Here is a 17,076-nt window from a genome sequence, read left to right on the forward strand (position 1 = left end):
CCCGAAGGTCGAAAATTTGGCAATTGATCGAAAATTGGAAATTGAAATTAAGAATTGGAAAATGGGTGACCCGAAGGTCGAAATTGGAGAATTGCCTGATTTGAAGATTTAAATTGGAATTTGGAGAGCAAAATATCAAATTTGAGCAATTGACAGACCCTGATGATTGAAATGACTTGGATCAATAAAAGAGAATGATGAGTTCGAGTCAGAGCTCGAATAAAATATAGAGATCACGAGTCGGAACCCGGATCAACAAATGAAGAGCTCGAATCTGAGCTCGAATGAATAGAGGGATCTCGAGTCGAAACCCGGATCAACAAAAGAAAATGAAGAGCTCGAATCTGAGCTCGAATGATGTAATGAGATCACGAGTCGGAACCCGAATCAACGGAGAAAAATGAAGAGCTCGAATCTGAGCTCGAATGAAGATAAAGAGATCACGAGTCGGAACTCGGATCAACAAATGAAAATGAAGAGCTCGCATCTGAGCTCGAAAGAATAAAGAGATCTCGAGTCGGAACCCGGATCAACAAAAAAACAACAAAAAAAAGAAGAGCTCGAATCTGAGCTCGAATGATGTAGAGAGATCACGAGTTGGAACCCGGATCAACAAAAGAGAATAAAGAACTCGCATCTGAGCTCAAATAAATAGAGAGATCTTGAGTCGGAACCCGGATCAACAAAAGACAGTGGAGAGCTTGAATCAGAGCTCAAATAAGATAATGAGATCACGAGTCGGAACCCGGATCAACAAAGGAAAATGAAGTGCTTGAATTAAAGCTTGGATAAGAGAAAGAGATCTCGAGTCGGAACCCGGATCAACAAAAGAAAATGAAGAACTCGATTCAGGGTTTGAGTAGGGTAATGAGATCACGAGTCGAAACCCGGATCAACAAAAGAGAATGAAGAGCTCAAATCAGAGCTCAAATAAGATAATGAGATCACGAGTCGGAACTCGGATCAACAAAGAAAATGAAGAGCTCGAATCAGAGCTCAAATGAATAGAGGGATCTCGAGTCGGAACCCGGATCAACAAAAGAGAAGGAAGAGCTTGCATCTGAGCTCAAGTAAGATAATGAGATCACGAGTCGGAACCCGGATCAACAAAGAAAATGAAGAGCTCGAATCAAAGCTCGAATGAATAGAAAGATCTCGAGTCGGAACCCGGATCAATAAAGAAAATGAAGAGCTCGCATCTGAGCTCGAATGAATAAAGAGATCTTGAGTCGGAACCCGGATCAACAAATGAAAATAAAGAGCTCGAATCTGAGCTCGAACAAGATAGAGAGATCTCGAGTCGAAACCCGGATCAACAAATGAAAATGAAGAGTTCGAGTCAAGGCTCGAATAAGGTAGAGAGATCACGAGTCGGAACCCGGATCAACAAAGGAAAATGAAGAAATCGAGTCAAGGCTCGAGTAAAGTAGAGAGATCACGAGTCAGAACCCGGATTAACAAAGGAAAATGAAGAGTTCGAGTCAAGGCTCGAGTAAGGTAGAGAGATCACGAGTCGGAACCCGGATCAACAAAGGAAAATGAAGAAATCGAGTCAAGGCTCGAATAAGGTAGAGAGATCACGAGTCGGAACCCGGATCAACAAAGGAAAATGATTTGAATAAAAACCCGAGTCGGAACTCGGTTTTCCAAAAAGTTGAAAATGTGCCAGCTTGAATACTGGATTTTGAAATAATACCAGTTCGAGTGCTGGGTTTTGGTTCAGTATTGACGATGATCTTTGGATCATTAGGAATTGTGATGGGACTGTTTGTTGAAATCCCAATACCGGCCGGATTGTTATTAATGCAATTGAATGCAAATGAATATGAGTTGATGCATATGAATGCACAAGTGCATGAAATGAGGAATTTGTTTATCTTGCCTGCATATAGAATGCTTGAAAACAAATTTTCAAAAAGATGCCCCAGTGTAATGGGGGAGAGAGAATAATAACAAAACAGAACAACCAAAAGAAGAATGTCATAATTAAACGAGAAAAGTTGATGATTTTATTGATGCCTTAAAAAGGGATGACAACTTGAAAAAGGAAAACCACTAGGACTATATCGTCCTGACAAAAATAAATATGACAAAATGAGAAGGCATTGGCATTGGCATTGTCATTCTTCTGAGTGATCTGGGAAAGGCTTGGTCAGGACTGCAACTCGTCCCTCTCTTTCTTCCAGCACCAAAACCTCTTTATCGATGTAGTCCTGTACAATATTTTTGAGAATGAAGCAGCGTTCAGTATTGTGCCTCATTGCCCGATGAAACTTGCAGAAACAATCTTTCCATTTCCCCATGGTGACGGGAGGATCCACAATCCTTGGAAGTTTGATCATATTCTTCGCGAGCAGATATCCAAGAATTTCTTCGATTGGCTGACCTAAAGGAGTAAACTCGCGATCATAACTCCAACTATCATGCTTTATCTTCTTCGGATTGCTGGATTTCTGTTGAATGCTGACTTCTTTGACTTCTTTCTGGGAATTGGACTGAACTTGCTTGGTTAGGGCTACTGGATGTTCTTCTTCTCTGCTTTCAACAAACAGGTTCTTATCAATATAGTCTTGCACAATGTTTTTGAAGACAAAACATCGATCAGTGTCATGCCCTATTGCCCGATGGAATTTGCAAAACTGGTTCAAGAATCTTCCCATGATGGTGGGAGGATCTGTGGCTTTTGGGAGCCTGACTAATCCCTTAACCAACATGTATTCAAGGACTTTGTCGAGTGGCTCGTCTATAGGAGTGAAATCTCGATCGCCGCTCCAGTTTCCGCGCTTTGGTTTTCCTTGATTTTTTCCCTTTTGCTGAGGGCTGGATTGAAAAGGCCTATTTTGGATTCTAGAATACTTTCCTTTCAGATCTTTAGACTCTTCTAACTTGCTGCTTTGACTGCCTCTGTTTTTGTTGTTGCCGGGTTTAGCATTGGTTGCACTGTTGTGGTCTCCAATGATGCTCATAGGGATGGTGATGGATGCCTCTTCTTTAACAGGAACTTTTCCGAAATTGGCTTCAGCTTGCTCAGATAATATCTCAATCATCATTCTTTTGAACAACCGATATATAGCGGGATCCATCCCCTCCTTGATGGTCTGAGCTCCCTCTTTGACAGACTTTAGGGAATCCATCTCTCACTCACTGTCTGTAACTAATGTGCTGGAGTAGTGCGGTCTTTGATCTTGTCAGGATCATACAACTATGCCAATGCCCTCTACAGAACCACATGGGATGTTTAACATGATGAAAAAGAATTTTGAAAGCAACAATCTTGAGAGAAAAACAAATGATGGGATCAGGTAATCTTGGAAGGAAATGACAAACAAAATTTTGGACAAAATTTGGAAGATATACCGAAAAAGAAGTTTTTGAAGACGAGCAAAATTTGAAATGTCAAAAATTTGCAGGCAGGATTGGAATAAGGTTGGAAATCCGAGATCCAGTAGAACAGAGGAATAGAAAATCACCTGGAGTTTTGAAAGAAATTGGATATTTGAGAAAATCATCCAGGGTTTGAGAAAAAGATCTTGTGGAAAATAAGGATATTTTGAAAAAGACCTAATGAGTTAAAAAAAACATTGGGAAATATAAAGAATGGATAAAATCATACATACAATCACATCCTGCACAAACATTTATGCACATTTAGCACTCCCTAAAAGGCTGACTCTAGATGCATCACTTTGAAAACAGCTGTAGGACCTTAATCCTAACTCTAGGCTCAGATCATCTTTGTCCAATCCAGTTATGCCGATATACTCGAATCGAAATCCGAGGTACGTGGCATATAATTTCAACTCCGGTTCTAAGGTAAGGTTTTCCAACATCCTTGAGCGCCTACCGATATACTTCGGACTGTGGCCCGCGGTACGTGGTAGGGGGGTGTTAACCTAAATAATTGGCCCAGTTGCAAGGCTCTGTCCCGAACTATGGTTCTGGAAGAGAGCCCAGCAACGTGAAGACCGGGTAATGATAGGTAATGGAGATTTTGAAAAATGATCACATGCAAGAAATAGATGGCTCTAAATCCTAGAGAGATAGACTTTTGAAAATCTTTGAAGAAGCATACATTGTTTGCATTCAGATCCTAAATTGAGGAGAGTTGTATTTAGACCTAAGTCTATGTGAGCATGAAATATTTCTCCTCAATATGGTCCTACCAAACCATGCCTAAGCTATATGCATTCAATGTCAGCTAGGTCAAAATCTCGGCTCCTAGGCTCACATGATATTGAAAGTAAAAGAGCTGACATTTTGTGAACATAATTTTCATAATTGAACTAAGTCAAGCATAATTTAGGTCAGACAAGGACAGTCCCATCACGGTCGCCAAACCTGTTATCGTCGCGAAATTTTTCCCCCGTCTTCCCTTCCTTGCGGAAGAGAGAAAGGGAAAACGCTTTCGCGCTTCAAACTTGACCGGATTTTGGAAATTGCTTTTGAAATACTCGCCTCCGTTTTTGAAAATTGCGGGAAAATCCATGGGATGGGGCTCGACCTGTCGGTACGAGATTCGACCGTTCCTGCCGCCTTTAACAGGGGTAATCGAACCAGGGACCAAAACTATGCTTGACTTAGTTAAATCATCAAAATCGTGTTCTATCCTAGATGCACAAAGAATTCAGGCATGTGCTATGAGATTTTGGAAAATGCAGGTTGGAAAACATGATGTATGCTTAGAAAACATTTGGAGTTGGAAAGAATCTCTCAGGAAAAGGGTCAATTTCTCAGAAAACTCAGATAAAAAGAGTTTTTGAAAACATGAGAAAGTTCATGAAGTTGTGGGAAAATCATGAATGGTTGAAAATCCTGGGAAAATGGGATTGATTCTTGAGAAAAGGGTGAACCTTTGAAAAGGTAAATACTTCTTAGGAAAACTTGGACTTTGAGAATTTTCTCAGGAACATGATGGAAAATTTATAGGAAAACTCATTGGAGAAGGAAATTCAAAACTTGAAATCCTGGGAATCTTACCCTTGGAATACTTGGAAATCAATTTTTTTTTATTCTTGAGAAAGATTGGAAAACTCTTTTTGAAGATCATAAGAAAATAACCTTTTCCAAGGAAAGTCAAGGGAAAACTTTGATTTTGGAAATCCCACTTAGAAGTTTCTTGAGAGACTGGTTTTCATGGAAAACTGTGAACACTTGACTTGGGAAAACCGATTTTTGGAAAATACTGTGGGTTTTTTGAGAAATTGATTTCTTTGAGAATGAGGTTTTCTTGAGAGAATCATGAGAAAACCAATGGTTTCATTATGCAAATGATATGAATGTATGAATCACTTTGGAAGACTTTCTAAGAAATTTGTTGGAAAAATGTGTATTAAGTCAAAATAAATCCTTCACATATTCTGACTGTGGCCATGAATATGTTCCGAGTTTAATTGATTTAATGCACAATGCTTTGAAAACATTGGAAATATGATGTGCATTTTAAGATAGCCTAAGAGTGTAGGCTCAATGTGACTAGTAGAAAGATGATGGATCTGGGTCTCGTCCATATTCCGACTAGGGCCGTAAATATGGATTCCACCGAGTTCATCAACTCCCTAAGAGTTGGTGCACGTGTCATTCGTGAGCATCCATAGTGCTTTTGAAATAAAATGCATGAATCATAGAAGCAGGATATTGCATAAATTCAAACTATATGATATGCATCCTAGTCTAAGTAGGAAATTAACTCTCTTATTCCAAAATTTACATTATTACATCACTAAATAAAGGAAATAAAAGAAATTTGCAGACTTCAGCTCCTTTTTTTTATTGTTCCTGCCAAACTTGAAATAGGGTTAGCTCAAATATGTGGGTTTTTCCAAGATTTTCCAATAATATTATGAAATTATTGGATTTAATTGGATATAAACCCTATTCTCATGCTTCCTTGATATTTGAAATGATGTAAATGCAGAGAATTCAGTGGAAAACAGTTTGAAATTCGGAATTGGGGTCAAAATGACCAAAATACCCTTAAAATTAAAGTTACACCTTTAAAATCAGGGTTTTTTGAAGGAAAACTTGGTAAAATTGAGATTTCGAAATTCAAATTGAATCAAATGATGATGAAATGCAGTAAGAGGCATGATGACATGCTGATAAACACATTAGGACTGTAAAATCAGAATTTGACATTTTGAAATTTAGCCAAAATAGCGAATTTCGCTTGTTTTTCACTTGGATCCGGGTCCTGCGGGACCCTGTTTTGGTATTATGGATAATCCGAACCTCAAATGGATTCCAAATTACACCAAATTCGGTATGAAGCATCTACTTACTCTGATAAACAACCTAGAATGCTAAAAATCACGAAATGATATGATTTAAATGCTAAAATTCAAAGAAAGTCTTAAAATGGTGGATTTTGCCTATGGATCCGAACCAAATGCGATGCCTAATATGATAATGCAAGATTTACAACATGGAAACTTCTGATATTTTGGAGACTGATAAAAGACCCAAAATGGAACATTTTTGGTTTTTACATCCTCGGGATTTGAGCCATGGTGAGTTCGGAAACAGGGATTTAGTTCTGACAGAGGTAAAAATCACCCTAATCTGATGTAAAATGCCAAAAACATATAAAACAGCCATGGAAATTTATGAAATTAATCAGAGCTACGCACGACACCTACATGAACAACTTTCATGTTTGTGACTTTGGCATTTGATCAACGGAAACACATATAAAAATATAACTATTCCTGCTTTAACTAATAGAACAGACAAATGTAGCAAAATAGGGGACTGACAAAAAAAATCCGAAGCAGGTATCAATACTGTTCCAAAAAATCACAGGCTTTCAGATGCAAACAGAGGACATATCGGACACAACTTTCACTTTTTACAGTTTTGGATTTGGAGCAACACACAAAGAGAAACCCTAGCCCCAAGTCGATCCAAGATCTCAGAGGCCCAAATTAGGCTCTGACACGTGTCCCGAACTCTCGGATTTTTGTCAGACATTAAAAAACATCAGAAAAATCTGAGAAAATCATATTATAAACTAGACATTCTCCCGAGTTCTTGAAATCCCTAGTGAAAGCGAGTATTTGAAATCCGGCTCAACACATCCATGACGAGAATTCTCCTCTCTTTTTCCCCAAAAAGAGAGACTCAGGCTTAGCCCTTACCTGAATGGGAAATGGGAAATACTTCTCTCTTCCCTGAAGAGGAGGTGTTTGCAAAACGAACTTTCGAAGAGAAATTGAGCTTTCGTCAAAGCTCCCTAATATTAGGCTTCTCTTATGGAAAGGGGGCCGATAATAGTGAGGTCTGAAAATTGGGTCATGAAAGGAACGAGTCCATCACACTCTCCCTGCAAAGAGGGTCTTTCATGACGAAAATGGCCTAGTATGAAATTGGGGGGTCACAAGAAAAGCGAGTCTCCGTCGAGCCTCTCCCTTAAAAAGGGTTCCTCGTGTGAAATTAGAAATTGTTTTGCAAACGGTTCACAAAGACGCGAGTCCCTTCAAACTCTCCCTGAAAAGGGGCTAAGTGAACGAATTGGATAGCATGCGAAAAGAACGAGCTCCCTCGAACTCTCCCTAAAAAGGGTCTTTTGCAAGAGAAAATGATTGAAATTGGATATTGAGGTTGATTGACCCGAAGGTCGAAACTGGAAATTGGAAAATTGGTTGCTGGAAATTGAATGACCCGAAGGTCACAAATTTGGATGACCTGGCGGTCGAAATTGAGAATTGATTTGACCAAAAAGGTCGAAATTGAGAATTGGTTGACCTAAAGGTCGAAATTTGGAAATTGATTGACCTGAAGGTCGAAAATTGGAAATTGGAAATTAAAATTGAGAATTGGAAATTGATTGACCCGAAGGTCGAAAATTTGGCAATTGATCGAAAATTGGAAATTGAAATTAAGAATTGGAAAATGGGTGACCCGAAGGTCGAAATTGGAGAATTGCCTGATTTGAAGATTTAAATTGGAATTTGGAGAGCAAAATATCAAATTTGAGCAATTGACAGACCCTGATGATTGAAATGACTTGGATCAATAAAAGAGAATGATGAGTTCGAGTCAGAGCTCGAATAAAATATAGAGATCACGAGTCAGAACCCGGATCAACAAATGAAGAGCTCGAATCTGAGCTCGAATGAATAGAGGGATCTCGAGTCGAAACCCGGATCAACAAAAGAAAATGAAGAGCTCGAATCTGAGCTCGAATGATGTAATGAGATCACGAGTCGGAACCCGAATCAACGGAGAAAAATGAAGAGCTCGAATCTGAGCTCGAATGAAGATAAAGAGATCACGAGTCGGAACTCGGATCAACAAATGAAAATGAAGAGCTCGCATCTGAGCTCGAAAGAATAAAGAGATCTCGAGTCGGAACCCGGATCAACAAAAAAACAACAAAAAAAAGAAGAGCTCGAATCTGAGCTCGAATGATGTAGAGAGATCACGAGTTGGAACCCGGATCAACAAAAGAGAATAAAGAGCTCGCATCTGAGCTCAAATAAATAGAGAGATCTTGAGTCGGAACCCGGATCAACAAAAGACAATGAAGAGCTTGAATCAGAGCTCAAATAAGATAATGAGATCACGAGTCGGAACCCGGATCAACAAAGGAAAATGAAGTGCTTGAATTAAAGCTTGGATAAGAGAAAGAGATCTCGAGTCGGAACTCGGATCAACAAAAGAAAATGAAGAACTCGATTCAGGGTTTGAGTAGGGTAATGAGATCACGAGTCGAAACCCGGATCAACAAAAGAGAATGAAGAGCTCAAATCAGAGCTCAAATAAGATAATGAGATCACGAGTCGGAACTCGGATCAACAAAGAAAATGAAGAGCTCGAATCAGAGCTCAAATGAATAGAGGGATCTCGAGTCGGAACCCGGATCAACAAAAGAGAAGGAAGAGCTTGCATCTGAGCTCAAGTAAGATAATGAGATCACGAGTCGGAACCCGGATCAACAAAGAAAATGAAGAGCTCGAATCAAAGCTCGAATGAATAGAGAGATCTCGAGTCGGAACCCGGATCAATAAAGAAAATGAAGAGCTCACATCTGAGCTCGAATGAATAAAGAGATCTTGAGTCGGAACCCGGATCAACAAATGAAAATAAAGAGCTCGAATCTGAGCTCGAACAAGATAGAGAGATCTCGAGTCGAAACCCGGATCAACAAATGAAAATGAAGAGTTCGAGTCAAGGCTCGAATAAGGTAGAGAGATCACGAGTCGGAACCCGGATCAACAAAGGAAAATGAAGAAATCGAGTCAAGGCTCGAGTAAAGTAGAGAGATCACGAGTCAGAACCCGGATCAACAAAGGAAAATGAAGAGTTCGAGTCAAGGCTCGAGTAAGGTAGAGAGATCACGAGTCGGAACCCGGATCAACAAAGGAAAATGAAGAAATCGAGTCAAGGCTCGAATAAGGTAGAGAGATCACGAGTCGGAACCCGGATCAACAAAGGAAAATGATTTGAATAAAAACCCGAGTCGGAACTCGGTTTTCCAAAAAGTTGAAAATGTGCCAGCTTGAATACTGGATTTTGAAATAATACCAGTTCGAGTGCTGGGTTTTGGTTCAGTATTGACGATGATCTTTGGATCATTAGGAATTGTGATGGGACTGTTTGTTGAAATCCCAATACCGACCGGATTGTTATTAATGCAATTGAATGCAAATGAATATGAGTTGATGCATATGAATGCACAAGTGCATGAAATGAGGAATTTGTTTATCTTGCCTGCATATAGAATGCTTGAAAACAAATTTTCAAAAAGATGCCCCAGTGTAATGGGGGAGAGAGAATAATAACAAAACAGAACAACCAAAAGAAGAATGTCATAATTAAACGAGAAAAGTTGATGATTTTATTGATGCCTTAAAAAGGGATGACAACTTGAAAAAGGAAAACCACTAGGACTATATCGTCCTGACAAAAATAAATATGACAAAATGAGAAGGCATTGGCATTGGCATTGTCATTCTTCTGAGTGATCTGGGAAAGGCTTGGTCAGGACTGCAACTCGTCCCTCTCTTTCTTCCAGCACCAAAACCTCTTTATCGATGTAGTCCTGTACAATATTTTTGAGAATGAAGCAGCGTTCAGTATTGTGCCTCATTGCCCGATGAAACTTGCAGAAACAATCTTTCCATTTCCCCATGGTGACGGGAGGATCCACAATCCTTGGAAGTTTGATCATATTCTTCGCGAGCAGATATCCAAGAATTTCTTCGATTGGCTGACCTAAAGGAGTAAACTCGCGATCATAACTCCAACTATCATGCTTTATCTTCTTCGGATTGCTGGATTTCTGTTGAATGCTGACTTCTTTGACTTCTTTCTGGGAATTGGACTGAACTTGCTTGGTTAGGGCTACTGGATGTTCTTCTTCTCTGCTTTCAACAAACAGGTTCTTATCAATATAGTCTTGCACAATGTTTTTGAAGACAAAACATCGATCAGTGTCATGCCCTATTGCCCGATGGAATTTGCAAAACTGGTTCAAGAATCTTCCCATGATGGTGGGAGGATCTGTGGCTTTTGGGAGCCTGACTAATCCCTTAACCAACATGTATTCAAGGACTTTGTCGAGTGGCTCGTCTATAGGAGTGAAATCTCGATCGCCGCTCCAGTTTCCGCGCTTTGGTTTTCCTTGATTTTTTCCCTTTTGCTGAGGGCTGGATTGAAAAGGCCTATTTTGGATTCTAGAATACTTTCCTTTCAGATCTTTAGACTCTTCTAACTTGCTGCTTTGACTGCCTCTGTTTTTGTTGTTGCCGGGTTTAGCATTGGTTGCACTGTTGTGGTCTCCAATGATGCTCATAGGGATGGTGATGGATGCCTCTTCTTTAACAGGAACTTTTCCGAAATTGGCTTCAGCTTGCTCAGATAATATCTCAATCATCATTCTTTTGAACAACCGATATATAGCGGGATCCATCCCCTCCTTGATGGTCTGAGCTCCCTCTTTGACAGACTTTAGGGAATCCATCTCTCACTCACTGTCTGTAACTAATGTGCTGGAGTAGTGCGGTCTTTGATCTTGTCAGGATCATACAACTATGCCAATGCCCTCTACAGAACCACATGGGATGTTTAACATGATGAAAAAGAATTTTGAAAGCAACAATCTTGAGAGAAAAACAAATGATGGGATCAGGTAATCTTGGAAGGAAATGACAAACAAAATTTTGGACAAAATTTGGAAGATATACCGAAAAAGAAGTTTTTGAAGACGAGCAAAATTTGAAATTTCAAAAATTTGCAGGCAGGATTGGAATAAGGTTGGAAATCCGAGATCCAGTAGAACAGAGGAATAGAAAATCACCTGGAGTTTTGAAAGAAATTGGATATTTGAGAAAATCATCAAGGGTTTGAGAAAAAGATCTTGTGGAAAATAAGGATATTTTGAAAAAGACCTAATGAGTTAAAAAAAAAACATTGGGAAATATAAAGAATGGATAAAATCATACATACAATCACATCCTGCACAAACATTTATGCACATTTAGCACTCCCTAAAAGGCTGACTCTAGATGCATCACTTTGAAAACAGCTGTAGGACCTTAATCCTAACTCTAGGCTCAGATCATCTTTGTCCAATCCAGTTATGCCGATATACTCGAATCGAAATCCGAGGTACGTGGCATATAATTTCAACTCCGGTTCTAAGGTAAGGTTTTCCAACATCCTTGAGCGCCTACCGATATACTTCGGACTGTGGCCCGCGGTACGTGGTAGGGGGGTGTTAACCTAAATAATTGGCCCAGTTGCAAGGCTCTGTCCCGAACTATGGTTCTGGAAGAGAGCCCAGCAACGTGAAGACCGGGTAATGATAGGTAATGGAGATTTTGAAAAATGATCACATGCAAGAAATAGATGGCTCTAAATCCTAGAGAGATAGACTTTTGAAAATCTTTGAAGAAGCATACATTGTTTGCATTCAGATCCTAAATTGAGGAGAGTTGTATTTAGACCTAAGTCTATGTGAGCATGAAATATTTCTCCTCAATATGGTCCTACCAAACCATGCCTAAGCTATATGCATTCAATGTCAGCTAGGTCAAAATCTCGGCTCCTAGGCTCACATGATATTGAAAGTAAAAGAGCTGACATTTTGTGAACATAATTTTCATAATTGAACTAAGTCAAGCATAATTTAGGTCAGACAAGGACAGTCCCATCACGGTCGCCAAACCTGTTATCGTCGCGAAATTTTTCCCCCGTCTTCCCTTCCTTGCGGAAGAGAGAAAGGGAAAACGCTTTCGCGCTTCAAACTTGACCGGATTTTGGAAATTGCTTTTGAAATACTCGCCTCCGTTTTTGAAAATTGCGGGAAAATCCATGGGATGGGGCTCGACCTGTCGGTACGAGATTCGACCGTTCCTGCCGCCTTTAACAGGGGTAATCGAACCAGGGACCAAAACTATGCTTGACTTAGTTAAATCATCAAAATCGTGTTCTATCCTAGATGCACAAAGAATTCAGGCATGTGCTATGAGATTTTGGAAAATGCAGGTTGGAAAACATGATGTATGCTTAGAAAACATTTGGAGTTGGAAAGAATCTCTCAGGAAAAGGGTCAATTTCTCAGAAAACTCAGATAAAAAGAGTTTTTGAAAACATGAGAAAGTTCATGAAGTTGTGGGAAAATCATGAATGGTTGAAAATCCTGGGAAAATGGGATTGATTCTTGAGAAAAGGGTGAACCTTTGAAAAGGTAAATACTTCTTAGGAAAACTTGGACTTTGAGAATTTTCTCAGGAACATGATGGAAAATTTATAGGAAAACTCATTGGAGAAGGAAATTCAAAACTTGAAATCCTGGGAATCTTACCCTTGGAATACTTGGAAATCAATTTTTTTTTATTCTTGAGAAAGATTGGAAAACTCTTTTTGAAGATCATAAGAAAATAACCTTTTCCAAGGAAAGTCAAGGGAAAACTTTGATTTTGGAAATCCCACTTAGAAGTTTCTTGAGAGACTGGTTTTCATGGAAAACTGTGAACACTTGACTTGGGAAAACCGATTTTTGGAAAATACTGTGGGTTTTTTGAGAAATTGATTTCTTTGAGAATGAGGTTTTCTTGAGAGAATCATGAGAAAACCAATGGTTTCATTATGCAAATGATATGAATGTATGAATCACTTTGGAAGACTTTCTAAGAAATTTGTTGGAAAAATGTGTATTAAGTCAAAATAAATCCTTCACATATTCTGACTGTGGCCATGAATATGTTCCGAGTTTAATTGATTTAATGCACAATGCTTTGAAAACATTGGAAATATGATGTGCATTTTAAGATAGCCTAAGAGTGTAGGCTCAATGTGACTAGTAGAAAGATGATGGATCTGGGTCTCGTCCATATTCCGACTAGGGCCGTAAATATGGATTCCACCGAGTTCATCAACTCCCTAAGAGTTGGTGCACGTGTCATTCGTGAGCATCCATAGTGCTTTTGAAATAAAATGCATGAATCATAGAAGCAGGATATTGCATAAATTCAAACTATATGATATGCATCCTAGTCTAAGTAGGAAATTAACTCTCTTATTCCAAAATTTACATTATTACATCACTAAATAAAGGAAATAAAAGAAATTTGCAGACTTCAGCTCCTTTTTTTTATTGTTCCTGCCAAACTTGAAATAGGGTTAGCTCAAATATGTGGGTTTTTCCAAGATTTTCCAATAATATTATGAAATTATTGGATTTAATTGGATATAAACCCTATTCTCATGCTTCCTTGATATTTGAAATGATGTAAATGCAGAGAATTCAGTGGAAAACAGTTTGAAATTCGGAATTGGGGTCAAAATGACCAAAATACCCTTAAAATTAAAGTTACACCTTTAAAATCAGGGTTTTTTGAAGGAAAACTTGGTAAAATTGAGATTTCGAAATTCAAATTGAATCAAATGATGATGAAATGCAGTAAGAGGCATGATGACATGCTGATAAACACATTAGGACTGTAAAATCAGAATTTGACATTTTGAAATTTAGCCAAAATAGCGAATTTCGCTTGTTTTTCACTTGGATCCGGGTCCTGCGGGACCCTGTTTTGGTATTATGGATAATCCGAACCTCAAATGGATTCCAAATTACACCAAATTCGGTATGAAGCATCTACTTACTCTGATAAACAACCTAGAATGCTAAAAATCACGAAATGATATGATTTAAATGCTAAAATTCAAAGAAAGTCTTAAAATGGTGGATTTTGCCTATGGATCCGAACCAAATGCGATGCCTAATATGATAATGCAAGATTTACAACATGGAAACTTCTGATATTTTGGAGACTGATAAAAGACCCAAAATGGAACATTTTTGGTTTTTACATCCTCGGGATTTGAGCCATGGTGAGTTCGGAAACAGGGATTTAGTTCTGACAGAGGTAAAAATCACCCTAATCTGATGTAAAATGCCAAAAACATATAAAACAGCCATGGAAATTTATGAAATTAATCAGAGCTACGCACGACACCTACATGAACAACTTTCATGTTTGTGACTTTGGCATTTGATCAACGGAAACACATATAAAAATATAACTATTCCTGCTTTAACTAATAGAACAGACAAATGTAGCAAAATAGGGGACTGACAAAAAAAATCCGAAGCAGGTATCAATACTGTTCCAAAAAATCACAGGCTTTCAGATGCAAACAGAGGACATATCGGACACAACTTTCACTTTTTACAGTTTTGGATTTGGAGCAACACACAAAGAGAAACCCTAGCCCCAAGTCGATCCAAGATCTCAGAGGCCCAAATTAGGCTCTGACACGTGTCCCGAACTCTCGGATTTTTGTCAGACATTAAAAAACATCAGAAAAATCTGAGAAAATCATATTATAAACTAGACATTCTCCCGAGTTCTTGAAATCCCTAGTGAAAGCGAGTATTTGAAATCCGGCTCAACACATCCATGACGAGAATTCTCCTCTCTTTTTCCCCAAAAAGAGAGACTCAGGCTTAGCCCTTACCTGAATGGGAAATGGGAAATACTTCTCTCTTCCCTGAAGAGGAGGTGTTTGCAAAACGAACTTTCGAAGAGAAATTGAGCTTTCGTCAAAGCTCCCTAATATTAGGCTTCTCTTATGGAAAGGGGGCCGATAATAGTGAGGTCTGAAAATTGGGTCATGAAAGGAACGAGTCCATCACACTCTCCCTGCAAAGAGGGTCTTTCATGACGAAAATGGCCTAGTATGAAATTGGGGGGTCACAAGAAAAGCGAGTCTCCGTCGAGCCTCTCCCTTAAAAAGGGTTCCTCGTGTGAAATTAGAAATTGTTTTGCAAACGGTTCACAAAGACGCGAGTCCCTTCAAACTCTCCCTGAAAAGGGGCTAAGTGAACGAATTGGATAGCATGCGAAAAGAACGAGCTCCCTCGAACTCTCCCTAAAAAGGGTCTTTTGCAAGAGAAAATGATTGAAATTGGATATTGAGGTTGATTGACCCGAAGGTCGAAACTGGAAATTGGAAAATTGGTTGCTGGAAATTGAATGACCCGAAGGTCACAAATTTGGATGACCTGGCGGTCGAAATTGAGAATTGATTTGACCAAAAAGGTCGAAATTGAGAATTGGTTGACCTAAAGGTCGAAATTTGGAAATTGATTGACCTGAAGGTCGAAAATTGGAAATTGGAAATTGAAATTGAGAATTGGAAATTGATTGACCCGAAGGTCGAAAATTTGGCAATTGATCGAAAATTGGAAATTGAAATTAAGAATTGGAAAATGGGTGACCCGAAGGTCGAAATTGGATAATTGCCTGATTTGAAGATTTAAATTGGAATTTGGAGAGCAAAATATCAAATTTGAGCAATTGACAGACCCTGATGATTGAAATGACTTGGATCAATAAAAGAGAATGATGAGTTCGAGTCAGAGCTCGAATAAAATATAGAGATCACGAGTCAGAACCCGGATCAACAAATGAAGAGCTCGAATCTGAGCTCGAATGAATAGAGGGATCTCGAGTCGAAACCCGGATCAACAAAAGAAAATGAAGAGCTCGAATCTGAGCTCGAATGATGTAATGAGATCACGAGTCGGAACCCGAATCAACGGAGAAAAATGAAGAGCTCGAATCTGAGCTCGAATGAAGATAAAGAGATCACGAGTCGGAACTCGGATCAACAAATGAAAATGAAGAGCTCGCATCTGAGCTCGAAAGAATAAAGAGATCTCGAGTCGGAACCCGGATCAACAAAAAAACAACAAAAAAAAGAAGAGCTCGAATCTGAGCTCGAATGATGTAGAGAGATCACGAGTTGGAACCCGGATCAACAAAAGAGAATAAAGAGCTCGCATCTGAGCTCAAATAAATAGAGAGATCTTGAGTCGGAACCCGGATCAACAAAAGACAATGAAGAGCTTGAATCAGAGCTCAAATAAGATAATGAGATCACGAGTCGGAACCCGGATCAACAAAGGAAAATGAAGTGCTTGAATTAAAGCTTGGATAAGAGAAAGAGATCTCGAGTCGGAACCCGGATCAACAAAAGAAAATGAAGAACTCGATTCAGGGTTTGAGTAGGGTAATGAGATCACGAGTCGAAACCCGGATCAACAAAAGAGAATGAAGAGCTCAAATCAGAGCTCAAATAAGATAATGAGATCACGAGTCGGAACTCGGATCAACAAAGAAAATGAAGAGCTCGAATCAGAGCTCAAATGAATAGAGGGATCTCGAGTCGGAACCCGGATCAACAAAAGAGAAGGAAGAGCTTGCATCTGAGCTCAAGTAAGATAATGAGATCACGAGTCGGAACCCGGATCAACAAAGAAAATGAAGAGCTCGAATCAAAGCTCGAATGAATAGAGAGATCTCGAGTCGGAACCCGGATCAATAAAGAAAATGAAGAGCTCGCATCTGAGCTCGAATGAATAAAGAGATCTTGAGTCGGAACCCGGATCAACAAATGAAAATAAAGAGCTCGAATCTGAGCTCGAACAAGATAGAGAGATCTCGAGTCGAAACCCGGATCAACAAATGAAAATGAAGAGTTCGAGTCAAGGCTCGAATAAGGTAGAGAGATCACGAGTCGGAACCCGGATCAACAAAGGAAAATGAAGAAATCGAGTCAAGGCTCGAG

The sequence above is a fragment of the Nuphar pumila genome, chromosome 5 (genome assembly GCF_984573655.1).
Source record: "Nuphar pumila chromosome 5, dmNupPumi1.hap1.1, whole genome shotgun sequence".
NCBI classification, from domain to species: domain Eukaryota; kingdom Viridiplantae; phylum Streptophyta; class Magnoliopsida; order Nymphaeales; family Nymphaeaceae; genus Nuphar; species Nuphar pumila.